General features: G+C 42.1%; 1 long non-coding RNA gene across 1 annotated transcript in view; it reads left to right on the top strand.

Annotated features, from left to right (window-relative positions):
• LOC121142831 overlaps window positions 1-11,096 on the top strand; it is a 72,965-nt gene extending 61,869 nt beyond the window's left edge. Inside the window, exons 2-3 of the long non-coding RNA XR_005879943.1 lie at window positions 5,974-6,089; window positions 11,044-11,096. This is a non-coding gene — a long non-coding RNA (uncharacterized LOC121142831). The remainder of the gene's footprint in view (window positions 1-5,973; window positions 6,090-11,043) is intronic.
• Window positions 11,097-15,080: the final 3,984 nt, after the last annotated feature.

Below are 15,080 nucleotides of genomic sequence, written 5' to 3'. Positions count from 1 at the left end.
CTGCTCCCAAAGAAATATCCAGGCCTTCAACACTAGGTTGGGACTGGTGGTACCTCCATTGCTAGTCTATCCAGACCATATCTGGTAGCCTGGGTGGTAGCAATGAAGAAACTGGTGGCGGGCCTCCTGTGGGCCCTGCTACTTCATCACTGCAGCCCTGTTCTCTGCAGGAGTACTGCCTGCAGCGTTAGTCTCCCGTCCCTGATTGTGCTGGGGCCTCAGCATTGCAGCCTCCCATCCTCAAAGGCAGGAGATTTGCATTGGCAGTAGGACTCAATTCGTTTGTCCTATTCTTTGAACTTGCAAACTCTGCTGGTGGCACAGATAAAAGGCATGCCACACTGGAATTTGCCCCCCTAAGCCCAAGCTAAAGTTGTTAAGGTGTTGAATTCCCAGGGGATACAAAGAAGCAGGCCCCTGATGAGGAGCACAGCCAATCTTTTCTTTGTGACCTCCTTTGGCATAATGTAAAAAGACATGGAAAGGATTTCTTGGGCGGTAAAATGCCAATGCAAAGGTTTATATCTACATGAATCCAAACATTATCCTCCACCACCGAGGCTCCTTGCTTGAGACCCATCACTCCATTATTCTGAATACTGTTATCTGCCAGCATGCATTTGCTTATGCTCTACCATTTCAATGCAGAATGATGTGTGTGTGTGGGGGGAGAGTGTCTAGGAATAATGCAGTCACAGAACCAAATGCAGAGGGAGCAGCGATTCTAAGCCACAATATTTATTCAACAAGTATATGTTAGGTGCTGTTTAATGCGCCTGGGATAACTGAAAAAACATGACAGGCAAAAATTAGGGAGAAAAAAATCCTTTCCCTCATGACCTACATGCTTCACTGAGCATGTGTCATAGAAGGCAGGCAAGTTTCTGTTCTTAGCAGTTAAACCACATGTAGCTTAGTATTTCGCCTTTGGGATCAGCTGTTGGTGTTACACAGGGAGTAGATTGCCTCCTAAGAGAGGGAATGCCGTGCTACAGGCTGGCTTGTCAGACAAGAGGAGTTTTGCTAGACCTCTCTTGAAACATATCTGGGAGAAACCTTCTATGTGTCTACAGAATCCAAAAATGTCACACCTTTCATCTGGAGCTGGGCTGTGTCACCCATGCAGTCATACATACAGCCACCAAAACGCCAGTTTGCCTGAGTGATATGTACACAATGCCTGCCAGAGTCACCATGCCACATAGTCATTTTTTTTTCTTAAGACAAGACTCAAAACCAGCTAAGGCAATAAAGGAAGGCACACAAACACACTGAGAGGAAGCACATTTCACGATCCTATTTCTAGGAGTAGCAAGCAGTTTGTCACTGTTTGGGCATAGTCTTTATAGCAAACTAGGCGGAATTGATTGTCCTTGCTTAGGAGATTCGGAAAGTAAATAATCAGGCTTAGATCTGAAACGACTGTTAACACACACACAAACACACACAATCCACGCTCCTCCATGTCCTGCGTGTGTGCCTATGTATGTGTTAGGAACAGAAGGCTGCCTGGCAGCTGTAGGTCGGGAGAATGTGGACTATTCCCTGTTCCAGTGCCCATAATCTCTCAGATGCGTTATAAATGCATGAGCGGCTCCCTGGGCTGGGCTTTTAAATCTCTGAATTAGCTGAAGCTCTTGTAGAATCACACGGAGCCAGACAGCTTACAATCAACAGCAAATCAGAGGAGACTCCTGTGTCGGCTTTTCGAGTAGCCATGGGGGAATGTACTGAATCTGCCAAATGTGGATTTGATACCCTGTTACTCAAACCTGCCTGGATAACAAGCTCTTGCCTTTCCACCCTCATTTCTCCATCTCATCCCACACTAGAGGTTGGCGAAACCCTCAGGACTTCGGAGGTGGCTTTTGGCGTGGGCTGCCGCAGCTCACTGAAGACACCCGGTCTCTCCGTCTCTCCTTACAGTTCCAACACGGTTCCTGACATCAGAACTGATTTCTGTCTGCTCTAATGTGCCTGAGAAATTTCTTTCAAGGCAGTTTCCTCTTCTAACATGTCCCCAGGGAAGCTCCCCTGGGAGCTGTGAGGCAACAGTAGGTTGTGACTATGATAAGGCATTCCCATGCTGGAGAGTTTTGTACTGAGAGCAGCACACTGCATCTGTTGTTTTCCTTATTTAGGGTTTATTTCACACCGAACGATACTGGAACACTATCCAGGACTCTGTCTTGACTCCTCTGCAGTCTTCTACTTCCTCTTCAATGACGACAGATCCCCAAACACTTAGTGACATATGGCAACCTCTCTGTGAAGTGTGCTGAATGCCACGCATTTGCTTTCTGGCTCTGGAGTGCTGCATTTCATTTTGGGCATCATACTTCTTAAAGGGATATTGACAAAGTGGAACTCAGCCTCTGGAAATCTGCTCTGGAAGAGGGTAGTTAGAAAAAGGTAATTACCGTATTCTCTGTATAACTAGCACTTCTGCAGAAGTCTGCCAAAGGGATGGGGATGCATCAGCAGAATGTCCCAAGGACCATTGAAAGAAACTGGAGGCATTCCGCCTGGAAAGGTCAATTCTTGTTGTTGTGTTTTAGAAGAACGTTGTAGCCATAATTCAAGTACTTGAGAAGTTGCCAAATAAGAATGTAATTACTTTTTTTTTCCACGTAGTTCCTGTCAGCAGACCTAGAGTCAATATGTGGGATTTAAAGGCAAACAGCTTTTATTTTATACAAGGAATATGGTTCTGCCGAACACATCTGTGTCATGATAAAACATATGTACGCAAGAAAAAATAAAAGCAAGCTCTTGTAGATTGAGGAACTCCTGCACAGAGCATGTCTATCCTTTCCCTTGACTCCCAAGTGCAGCCTGGGAATCACCTGAGGCTAGATGGTAGGAAAGTCTTCCTCTACTGAGCCACACCCCAGCCTCTCTGATTTCCTGAAATTAAAGTTTCTTTCTCAATCAGGCATGGTGACACATCCCTTTAATCCCAGCACTCAGGAGGCAGAGGCAGAGGCAGAGGCAGGCAGATCTCTGAGTTGGAGGTCAGCCTGACGTACAGATGAAGTTCCAGGACAGCCAGGGCTACACTAAAATACCCTGTCTTAAAAAAAAAAAGACAAGAAAAGAATCTCTTGCTCAATTGTCATTTTGACAGAGAATTGACAAAAGGCTTTGGGGAATCTCTTATTTTCTATGGAAACCAGTAAACTATCCTGGTTTCTAACAGTGTGGACCTTACTGTTTCTAGGGCCATAATCTTATATGTAGGAAAGCTGTTAACAGCTACTAAGTATCCCACTCCTCTGTAACCTTGAACAACCTCTGAAGGTCTAGCTGAGCTTGACATTGCACTGCTTTAAAACTAATCTCCCAAGTTTTCTCCTGCCCAGAATGCATTGCTGTTTCCTCTGATAACGTTATCCAGCTTTCCCTTGGGGACCACACCCCTCCCTGCATGTCCTCTTGTCAAGGATCCTTGTCTCTGCTAAGTACAAATGAATCGGAACAGAGTAAACCTTGACTAGTCCCCCCAGTCATGGAATTCGAGTGTTGAGTGTTGTGATAGAAGTAAGAAGGAAGGGTGAGGCTGATTGTTTCTCCGCACCCCTGAGAAATAAATTTAGTTAATCTTTTCTAGACTCAAATACAGCTGGCAAGTTGATCACACGTGTGTGTCGTATGTCTGTTGCAGAGTTATATTGCTTGACTGATCAAGAGCTAGATTGTGTGATCTTGTATGCCTTGAGTGAGGGGAGAGAATGATACATCTTTGGCATGTACAACCAAGCATCTTTTGGCAAGAGTTTCTCAGGGGCTTGTTTTACTAAGAGGCCGGAGGGTGTGAGAATTCCTGCTTCCTGAAGTGTTGGGAAGTTAAGGTCAAAAGCTGGATGTGTTTCAAGTTCAGAGACAATGCCATACAGTTTCAAAGCTGGTGTTTGTGTGTGCGTGCACATGTGTGTGTCCAGACCCAGAGGAAAGGCGGCCTCTAAAACTACTTTGAAAGATGCCCAAACACGGAGCTGCATATTTGCAGGAGAGCGGTCTCTGTTGATGAACCCGCATCTGGTAAACACAGAGTACAGAGGGATCTGCGTCCTCCTGCCCTGCCATTGAACTTTTGTTCACATCAGCAACTTCCCTCACCTTGGCTGTTGAGCTGCCCTTTGTAGTGAAACTCACAAGCGATCTGGCAAGAAACCATGGAAAGAGAGGGTGTGTTGGAGTGGACTGCATTTTTTCCTGAACACTCTGAAATATCAGGATGTATGGAACATGAGTCATCACTTTCTGTTGGAAACTTTCATGACCTTTACAGAGTAGGCCAAATTTCTCCCAAGCTGAGCTTCTTCACACCCCAGGGCCTGACAGTGAAGGGGCAAATCTGGGGGAGGCAGAGTAGATTCTTATTTTGTCTTGCAATCCGTTCTTTGGTATTGTGGTTTTTCCCTCTTCTCTTTGCTGACACACTGAGTTTCACAGGATAGTACTAACGGAGTACTCAAGAGACTATCTGATCTAGCATCATGTTTGAACCCAGAGTCCTGCTAGAGTCAGGACAATGGGATGAGGGGAGGTTTTTGCCAAGAATTTAGACTTGCCTCCAGGGAAGAAGGCCACATTCAAAATTGTGGTCCCTAGGCATTTAGTAAGCTGGAACTTGATGTGATACCAGAGAACCAGGAAAAAAAAACATAGCAGTGATCTGGCTGAAGCCACTATATGGAGGTCTCAGAATCTCTGCAGGCACCATGAGTTTGACCAATATCAGAGAAAATTTGAACTCCTAGGAAAAACTTAATTTTTTTATTCACTGTGTTTCTCTTCAGTTGGGGAATAATATTATTTTAAGGTGTGTGACTTTTGTTTATGCTGTATTTTTTTTAACTCTGTGAAGCTGTGATTCTCTGCTTGCCTAAAACACCTGATGGTCTAATAAAGAGCTGAACAGCCAATAGCAAGGCAGGAGCAAGGATTGGCAGGCAGAGAGGATAAATAGAAGGAGGAAACGAAGAAGAGAGGGAGGAACGAGAGAACAAGGAGAGGAGAACTTCAGGGACTAGCCCCAGCCTCCCAGCCACCCAGCCACCAAGGTAGCCACGGAGTAAGAAGGAAAGTTGTAAATACAGAACTAAGAAAGAAAAAAGCCCAGAGGGAAAACGTAGGTAGATTAAGTTAAGAAAAGTTGACTGGAAAGAAGTAAAAATAAGGCAGGACACACATAATTAAGAATAAGCTTCAGTGTGTGATTTATTTGGGAGCTGGGTGGCGGGCCCCTCAAAAAGCCAAAAGAGTAAAAAGAATAAAAAGATAATCATTCAACTCTCCCCTTCCTCATCTCTTCTTCTCTGTGTTTTGTGTGTGTGTGTGTGTGTGTGTGTGTGTGTGTGCACGCACGTGTGTGCATGTGTGTAGGTCAGAGGACAACTTTATAATGTCAATTCTGTCCATCCACTCATGTCACCAGGCTTGTGGGACAAGTACTCTATGCTCTTAAACACACGTGGTTTAGGAGAGTAAAGGAGGGGGAGGGGCACGTTTGCTGGGAAGTCAGTAACTTGGAGTTGAAAAACTCTGCCTTTGGAAACTTTGGAAGGCCAGACATGATGACATGAGCTGTTTAAGCACAGTCTTCCGGTGGGGGAGGCAGGAGGATTGTGAGTTTGAAGCAAGCATGGGTACCAAGTAAACCTAGCATTAGGGAAAGAAAGTGCAAGGCCCTGGGTTCAGTCCCAACATTTGTCTAACATTGCAGGGCATTTCTGGGTGTGGTGTGGTGGGGGACACTGTGTCGAGGTAAGTACCCACCTGTGTCAGACTCCACTTCTTTCGCTATTGGTATATGCTGTCTATCTAAAGCATCTAGAATTGAGAAAGTCTACACAGTGATTTTTTTCTTACTTAAAACTTATACAGCAAACACTTCTGTTCATTTAGTACTTCAATAGATTGTACTAGTAACCTTTCTAAGACTAATTATACATTCTCTGCCTTTCTTAGCTGGGAGAACACAAGTCCACTTTCCTGTTTACTGTCAGAGACTTCACTGTCACCTCTTGTGGCTGTTCCCCACCCCCAACAGAACCTCTCCAATGGATTCCTAATATTCAGTTTGGGTAAGATTTGGAAATTGTTTCCATTGAGAAGTTGTGCCTGTGAAGGGGGCAAAAGAAAGTCTATAGACTACTGCATGGACAGGTAACCAGGCTTAGTAACTCACATGTCTGCTTTTTGGAGAATGTTGACAAACATTGCTCTCTGGCTTTTTCTTGTCCTTCTTTGGCTCTCAGTGGTATTCTAGCCATTTGAAGCTTCCAGGCCAGTACCCTTAGGTAGGTAAAGAGTCATTGTGACTGGCTGTTCTTCAAAGGTTAGAAAACAAATCGAATATATCTATTGCTCAGTTGGGAGTTGCGGTCAGCTGCAGAGGTAGCTGAGGATGACATTTACCGTTAACAGCTTCAGCACCATTTCCAAAGTTTTGTGGGATGCCAAGTCTCTCACCATGAAGATGGTTTATCAACATAGGGAGCAGCAGCAGACAGCATCTAAAAGACACTGCACATGGGAACAGACTGAGTATGTGGCCTTGGTTGTAACAGACAAAATGGGGAGGAGTCATATTCGGAGGGCAATGGGGGAACTCTGTCACCAAAGGGTGGCACTCTGGGATTTTAATTAAGTTGTCTGTAAAGTTGTGAATGATCAGTTTTCTGAAATTATATTTATCAAGGACTCAAATGCCCTGTAAAACATGGAACATCTTGGAGGTAGGAAGAGGTGTGCTCCATCCCCAATACTTTTATTTTAGAGTAAAACGTATAAACTGAAAACAAGGGTTTGAGCTTTTGGGTAAGCTGGCATAGAAGCCAGCCTGACTGCAAAGCTATGAAGTCAGTGCTGCTTTTCCTAGCCTGTAGTGAGTCTCAGGGTAAACTGCTGTCAACACAAGCAAAGCTTTTCTGCTGGAAACTGACACCTTACTAGTTTCTGGATGGAAAATTTTGATGTAGTAGGTTACTTTTCCATATTCAAACAAAAGCTGGCAAGTGGTCATTTGTGCATAATGACAATATGATTCAGGAAAGTTATTTTATCATTTTTACCTATCAGTAGATGGCAGGAGATACCATCAAATCAAATACAAAAAGAGACACAAATGATGGAATTCTGTTATTGTCCTCTGAATGCCAAGAGAAAGCGATACTCAGGTAGGCGTTGTGCTATTACTTCTGTACCTGGGTTTGGATTCAATTATTTCTTCCATATTACACTGGCAAGATTACAGTTGGTTTAAACAATGGTCCAAATGTTGAAACTAAATTCCTTCTTTTGAGGAAACACCTGGAGAAATGATTCATCACTCATGTTGCTAAGATTAATTGGACATCGTAATGTGTTAAGTGGATTCACATACTGTGTAAGAATCCAGGAACTTTTCCTTCCTTCCTTCCTTCCTTCCTTCCTTCCTTCCTTCCTTCCTTCCTTCCCTCCTTTCTTTCTTTCTTTTTCTCTGCAAGCAGAGAGGACAAAGGAGCTAACTAACAGCAATAGTCATTAGGGAAATCCCACATCATAAACGCCATTACGCAAGATGAGTAGAGATACAGCACTACAGTTAAAACAGTCCTAGGCAGAGGCAGGCGGATCTCTGTGAATTTGAGGACAGCCTGGTCTACAGAGCGAGTTCAAGGACAGGCTCCAAAACAATACAGAGAAACCCTGTCTCGAAAAACCAAAAATAACCAATAAAATAAAATAAAATAAAACCCAAAAAAACCCAAAACACAACACAACAAAACAAAACAAAAAAACCAAACAAAACAACAACAACAAAACCCAGTCCTAGGCAAGCTCAAACACTCTTCCTGAATGCCTTCTTGGGGCTTGATTATTTCCTTATCTCAATGGAGATAATTTTCAAGATTAAATTTGGTTTTCCTCTGGTATTCTGAACAACAGGTGTCTCTTAGAAGCACTGACTGCACATTTCCTAATTCAGAAATTACAGAGAGGGATGTTTGTGAACCTCCAAATGTGTGGATTCCCTTTGTCCGCTGCTCAGCACTTTAATGGTATGATTATAACAAAACATTTGAAGCAAGAATGTAAGATAAAACTAATACTCGGGTATTAGTTTTTGAAGAATTGTTGAGGAAATATTTTAATTCACATAGTAATTTTTTTTCTGACTTAGACAGAAACTTACTGGAAACCATAAGTTAGGGAAACAAGCTGCAAGCACATTGACAGAACCTTTGTTTGGTACTGGTCTTATTTAATGTCAAGGTGCATACCATCACGGTGTGGTTGTGTTGCTCAGTGGGTGGGAGCCATGTGCTATAAAACAGGATTAATCCCTGAACACATAATGCAACTGAAATTGTTTGTAAATCATTCCTATACTCTTTCTTACAAATTTCTTTACTGGGGGAGAATGTCACATTTTCTTCTCATTTAAAAATCTCCAAACTATTACAAAATATCTTGTCAAAGAATATAAAAACAAACAAGTAAATACACACACATTTTGCCAGAGTCTATGACATACTACCCAGAATTCCCAGTGTTGACATCCAGTTGGTGTGACATATCACCATGCTGTCACAGAATTGCAGACATTCTCTTGAGTCAGGGTACAGGACTTGCCTGGCCAATTATAAGGGTTAGTGCATTTGCTGTATGTTGAAAATATTTTTTTCATTTATTCTATGATGGAGACAGGGTCTTCTGTAGCCCAGGCTGGAACTGGCTATGTAGTCAAGGAAGACACTGAACTTTTGGTCCTAATGCTTTAGCCTTCCAAGTGCTAAGATTACAGTTTGAGTGCCACCATGCCAAGTTTAGGTGGCAGGACCCTATGTCTGCTATGTAGGCAAGCCTAACAACGAAGCTATATCCTATCCCTATAGCTTCACTTGCTCTTGTTCAGTGACAGCTTCTCATACTCTAAGATGATGGCAAATCTCTTGGTAGTCCTATTTTGTTTCTTCGTATTTCCATCCCAGAATACTGTGCTGTTCTGGCTTGCTTGGAAGACTGTCTCCTAAGCTCGGCCGCTGAGAATAGATGTTGGCATTCTTCCCACATCACCCCCTTCACTGTCTCAGCTTGTTTATAACCAAGGATCTTATAATTCCATTATATAATAAGTTATAAATAATCGTTAAAGCCTAAGCACTAGCTCTCCTAAGTGTATTTTAATAGGAACACTTTTCGAAGCCAAAGAGATGTGTCTGCAATCAAATAATTGTTGAGCATTGCAAAGGATTTGAGACTTTATCCTACTTGCAAGCTAGCTTGTCACAATTTCGTGGAGCTTTTCAGAGGGCAAGACTTCTGAATGAGAGACAGAGGGAACTTTACTACTTGAAGTATTCACACATTGGTCTCATTTCTCACAGGGGAGTGTGGGTTATAGTCATACAACACTAATGCATCAGGTAGTTGTGAACTTAGTTCACCCACAGCTTCACCACTGGAAATACCTGTGTCTGCCTGCCTATTGCTTTGGAAGGAGACACTATGTCTCACAAGGCTGTTCATGAAATAAGTGTACTACACTAAAAATACCTGCAGAAACATGAAAGACTCAGAGTCTGATGACCCAATGACAACTGTGGATCAGTAAGAATATTGGACAGATCATTCATTGAAGGAATTCACTTTTGGTAAGTTCTAAATCTTTCTAGAGTCTGTCACATAGCTTTTTTTTTAATACAGTGCTTGAGTTGAGTTTTCCAAATGATCCCAGAAAGCTAGTTTTTCTACTTTAAGTATGTTTATATCAATACATGCATAATTAAGATCTTGTTTTCCCTGGAAATAAGAGATATGCATGCTCATTATAGAAAATATAGCAAAGCATAAAGAAAGCTATGGAAAGTACTTAAAATGTTACTGCTTAGAGGTACTTAATTAAAATATTAGCTTACAGTTTCTATTTACTTATTTGTTTGTTTGGTTTTTTTTTGAAGCAGGGTTTCTCTGGGTAGCTCTGACTGTCCTGGACTCACTCTGTAGACTAGGCTAGCCCCCAACTCACAGAGATCAGGAGGCCTACCTCTGCCTCCTGAGTGCTGGGATTAAAGGTGTGCACCATGAAATTCAGCCTTATTTTGTTTTTTAATTATGTATTTGTGTGTATATGACTGTGTGGAGATGTGTGAACTTGAGTGCAGTTGTCCTTAGAGTCCAGAAGAGTATGTCAAACTTCTTGGATCTGGATATACAGACAGTTGTTAGTTGCCCAACTTGGGTGCTGGGAATCAAATTCAGGCTCTCTGGAAGAACAGACGGCACTCCTAGACCACTGAGCCATCTCTCAGATCCTCAAATATTGCCTTTTAAAGTATACATATGCATATACCTAAAAGATGTACACTCATACAACAAGGACATCTGTTCCACTATGTTCATAGCAGCATTATTTGTAATAGCCAGAACCTGGAAGCAACATAGATGGCCCTCAACCAAAGAGTGGATAGAGAAAATGTGGTACATTTACACAATGGAGTACTACTCAGCAGAAAAAAAAGTGGAATGTTGAAATTTGCAGGCAAATGGATGGCACTAGAAGAGACCATCCTGAGTGAGGTAACCCAGTCACAGAAAGACAAATATGTTATGTGCTCTCTCATATATGGATTTTAGGCATGGAGCAAGGCATTGCCAGCCTACAATCCCACCACCAGAGAGTCAGGGAAGCAGGGAGAACCCTAAGAGAGGTATGCATGATAACCCAGAAAGGGAGAAGGGCTATCGGACTGGGACGAGATCTCCTAATTGGACTGGGAGTGGGCGGAGCATAGAAAGAGATGGGAGAAAGAGAGGGGAAAAAGAGGAGGGGAGAGGAGGACATGGGAGAGCAGGAAGGTTCAGCCAGAGTAGGAGTAGAGGAAAGAAGGATGAGAGATACCATAATAGAGAGAGCCATTATAAGTTGGAGAAGGGATCTGGCACTTGTGAGATCTTCACAGATCTACAAAAATGACACCAACTGGCATTAAGGCTACCTTAAGTGCCCTCCCTTGATAATGAGATTGATGACTACCTTTTTTAACATCCTAGAACCCTCATCCAGTGGCTGACGGAAGCAGAGACAGACACCCACAACTAAAAACCGAATTGAACTCCTGGAACCCAGATGCAAAGAGGAGTGATAATCAAAGGACTCAAGATCAGACTGGTGAAACCCACAGAGGCAACTGACTTAAACAAGGGGGAACACATGGACCCCAGACTGATGACTGAGAGGCCAGTATGGGACTGATCTAGACACCCCCCCATCCCTGAACTTGGATGTTAGAGAAGAGGCCTTGGCAATCTATAGGACCTTGGAGAGGAGAGCAGTATTTATTCCTGGCACACAAACAGACTCTGGGAGCCCATTCCACATGGAAGGATGCTCTCTCAGCCTGGACACATGGAGGAGGACCTAGGCCCTGCCCTGGATGATATGACAGATGGGGGAGGACCTAGGCCCTGCCCAGGATGATATGACAGACTCTGAAAATCCCTTATGGAAACCTTTACCCTCCCTGGGGAGCAGAGGGGAGATGGAGTGGGTTGGGGGATTGGGAGGATTGGGGGCCCGGGGGAGAAGGGGAGGGAGAGGGAACTGAGAGTAATGTGTAAAAAGTTAAATAAAAAATACATATGCTTCTTCATTCACATTGTGAAGATGCTATGTTTTATGAACCATAATTTTTTATATGTATACTGGAAGCATCATTTCAAGACATAGACTGTTTCTTTAAATTGTGATTATAAAGACAGCCCCATAATATTCCTTCATGAAGATGCCAGTACTTTCAGCATTAAAATACTTGTCTACAAATGCTAACATGACATACAGCCTGTCATTCACCTTCCTTTCAGTGACTTTGGCAAGGTCTCTAGAAGACAGGTTATTTAGCTGGGATGTCTAATGGTCCCTAAAGTTTGTTGATAATTACCACCAGACTAAGAAACATTTCACTAACTTACACGTAGTACAATGCAGCTTTGCATGTGATGTGTATTTTTGAACATTGATATGTGTGTTTGTAGATGTGGGTATAGGTTCTGTGCAGTGTGTGCAGACATCAGGGAACACCCTCAGGGGCCATTTCTCAGGAACCTTTCCTGTTTGTTTGAGACAGGTTGGTTCTCTTATTGCTTGGAATTTTGCATGTCAGGCTAGGTGACTGACAAACTTCCAGGGATCATTTCCTTCTGTCTCCCATTGTGATTGTGATGGGGTTATTAGCAGCTGCCACCCTGCCTGAACTTTTATTTAGATTCTAGAGATCCAAACTCAGGTCTTCATTCTTGCAGAGCAAACACAGTTCCAACTGACCCATCTTTCGAGCCTGCATGGTGCAATATTTGAGGTCATTCTTTCATATCTTCATTGCAGCTGAATGTTTTTGTTCTTAAAGTCTTTCAATATGATAGTTGAGAAAGTATTTATAAAGCTAGTATTTAATTTTCAGAAAAAGATCCTACTTTTCTTTGCTGGATGGGTGATCTGGTTCCAGGAATTCTGTGGATATCCCAATCTGCCAGAGCTCACCTATGACCCATAACATGTTATAGTATTTGCATATGGCCCATGGAGAGCTTCCTGTAAACCTTACATAATTATTAAAATTCTACTGCTGCCAAATATGACGTAAAAGAGTCATAAACATTGTTGTTTTGTGTTATAAGGAATGATGACAAGGGAAAGTCTGTACATATTGAAAGTAGATATGACTCTTCAAAAAAGTATATTTTGATTTAAATTTGGTTGGACTGTGGACATAGGACATTTCATTTGCATTTAATCATCTATGTTTATTTCTTTTCTTTTTTTGTTTTTTGAGACAGGGTTTCTCTGTGACTCTGGAGGCTGCCCTAGAACTAGGTCTTGTAGACCAGGTTGGTCTCAGACTCACAGAGATCCACCTGTCTCTGTCTTCCGAGTGCTGGGATTAAAGGTGTGTGCCACCACCTCCTGGCCATTTATGTTTATTTCTTAAATCTGTTTATTTTCTTTTCCAATTATAATAATACTGATTTTTGTGCATTTTTCTTACTAAATATAAGCCTTCCCAACCTAGGTAGTATTTGACATACTAGATTTTATGAAATGTATCTTTAATACTTTTTAAATTAAATCTATTCTATGTTTAAAATATTTGGAAATTAAAAATTATCTCTTAAAACAACTAATCATTATCTATATGCCTTCTTCTATTCATTAGAAATTTTTGCTCACAAAGAAAGCTAAATATTACTGCATTTAGTGGCTGGTTAAGTACTGAGCTGAACTCAAGAAAGCCAGTATCAGAGAGGGAGGACTGATGATCAAAGGGATTAAGACTGGGCTGGTTTAACCCCCAGAAACAGCTGACCAGACAAAGGTTAACTCTTGAATCCCAGGCATCAGCCTGGGAATCCAGCATGGGACTGATCAAGACCCTCTGAATCTGGGTGTCAGTGAGGAGGCCTAGGTAATCTATTGAGCCTTGGGCAGCAGATCAGTACCCATACCAAGTATACACACGGACTTTGGACTCCCATAGAACAATGTGAGGTGCACTCTCACCCTGAACTCTTGGGGAAGGGTCTAGGCCCTGCCCTATATGAAATGACAGACTATGGACACCCCCATGGAGGGCCTCACCCTCCCGGGGGGAATGAAGGGATAACGGGGGGGGGGGAATGGGGGGAGGGCACGGGAGGAGGGGAGGGAAAAGGAGAGGGACCTGGAACTGACTTGTGAAGCAACCTTGTTTCTTATCTAAATTAAAAAAAAGAATAAAAAAAAGAAAGCTAAATATTTATTACATTTTCCAGTGTTTTACATTAATTTCTTCACATCTTAGTAACTGGATATATTCTTTATATGATCCAGACAAGGACATTCACTTTCTAAACAGCCTATTTTTCTAGCAGTGAGCTGTAATTACTTACTTAGTTGTGTTGCTTTTTTGGTCATGTACTAATTTGAGTGTAAAATGTTATGCTTGAAGTGTATTATTCTTCACACATTTATTATTGTGTGTCAATCTCACCTTGGATATAGGCTACGTCTAACTGATGCTCATTTTTCAGGGCCTGGCTTAGATACGTTAGAAATATTAAATTTTGTGCATTGACAAGGAGGACTAAAACAACAGAATAGTATATACTTATCACAGTCCCAACATATGCTCCAGAATTTTAACAAGAATAATTTCCAAAATTTAAGAAAACAATTAATGATAAAATATGCCATGGCTTTTGCCAGTCTTCTGTTTTTAAAGTCTTTTTAATCTGTTGAATTTATAAGAGATAAACACACACACACTCACTCTTCTAGAGTGATGGAACCAGATTTCCAGTGAATTGCAATCCTTTTGTGGAAAATACTGCTCTAGGAGGAGCACATGAATCTTGTGCATGTGGCAGTGGCGAGGGTGGGGTCTCCTTAGAAAACCCTGTGCGTTCTTTGGAAATGGAATTGACAGGGAGGAATAGACAAATCAGGAAGGACTGAGGTTTTTACTCTCCCCTCTCCTTCAGAGCCAGTTAATAAAGCCAAAGCCCGGGTTCACGCACAATCAATGGGTGTGAGTTATTCTGACAGAAATTTACCATCCTTCACTGATCATGCGGTGCTGCACATAATAAATATTCTAAACCAGTACATTGCTGGTAATTTATTAGGCAGCATAAAATAATGAAAACAATACCGAGGTCTGGAGTTGAAAACACTTAGACTGGTGAGAGAGAGGGTCTAGGGATCCGGGTAGCTCTGAGGCTTTACTGCAGTTTACAGACTTGAAGAGCTTAGGGGCCAGGCAGGATGCTATGTTCTTATTTATTTTAAAGTCATCTCCCTTACAGTTTTCTACAAAGATTATTCTCTTCCTTCCAAAGGAAAAATAGAAATACTGTGTCTTGTCATAAGTGTAATATATAGTTTATTTTCCTATTTCATTGTGTCATCTTCCAGCTCTTGATAACTCGTTCACACCTTAAAGTTCATGTGTCGCTCGTGAGGCTCAATGCAAAACTCACGCTCTAGGGAGAACATAGACATGCCATGGTCATCAAACTCACTCTCCATAGATTTGATTCTTTTCAAATACATTCCA

The sequence above is a fragment of the Mesocricetus auratus genome, unplaced genomic scaffold (genome assembly GCF_017639785.1).
Source record: "Mesocricetus auratus isolate SY011 unplaced genomic scaffold, BCM_Maur_2.0 Super-Scaffold_100010, whole genome shotgun sequence".
Taxonomy (NCBI): Eukaryota; Metazoa; Chordata; class Mammalia; order Rodentia; family Cricetidae; genus Mesocricetus; species Mesocricetus auratus.
The sequence above is the reverse complement of the archived record's forward strand: the minus strand, read 5'-3'. Positions and strand labels throughout refer to the sequence as shown.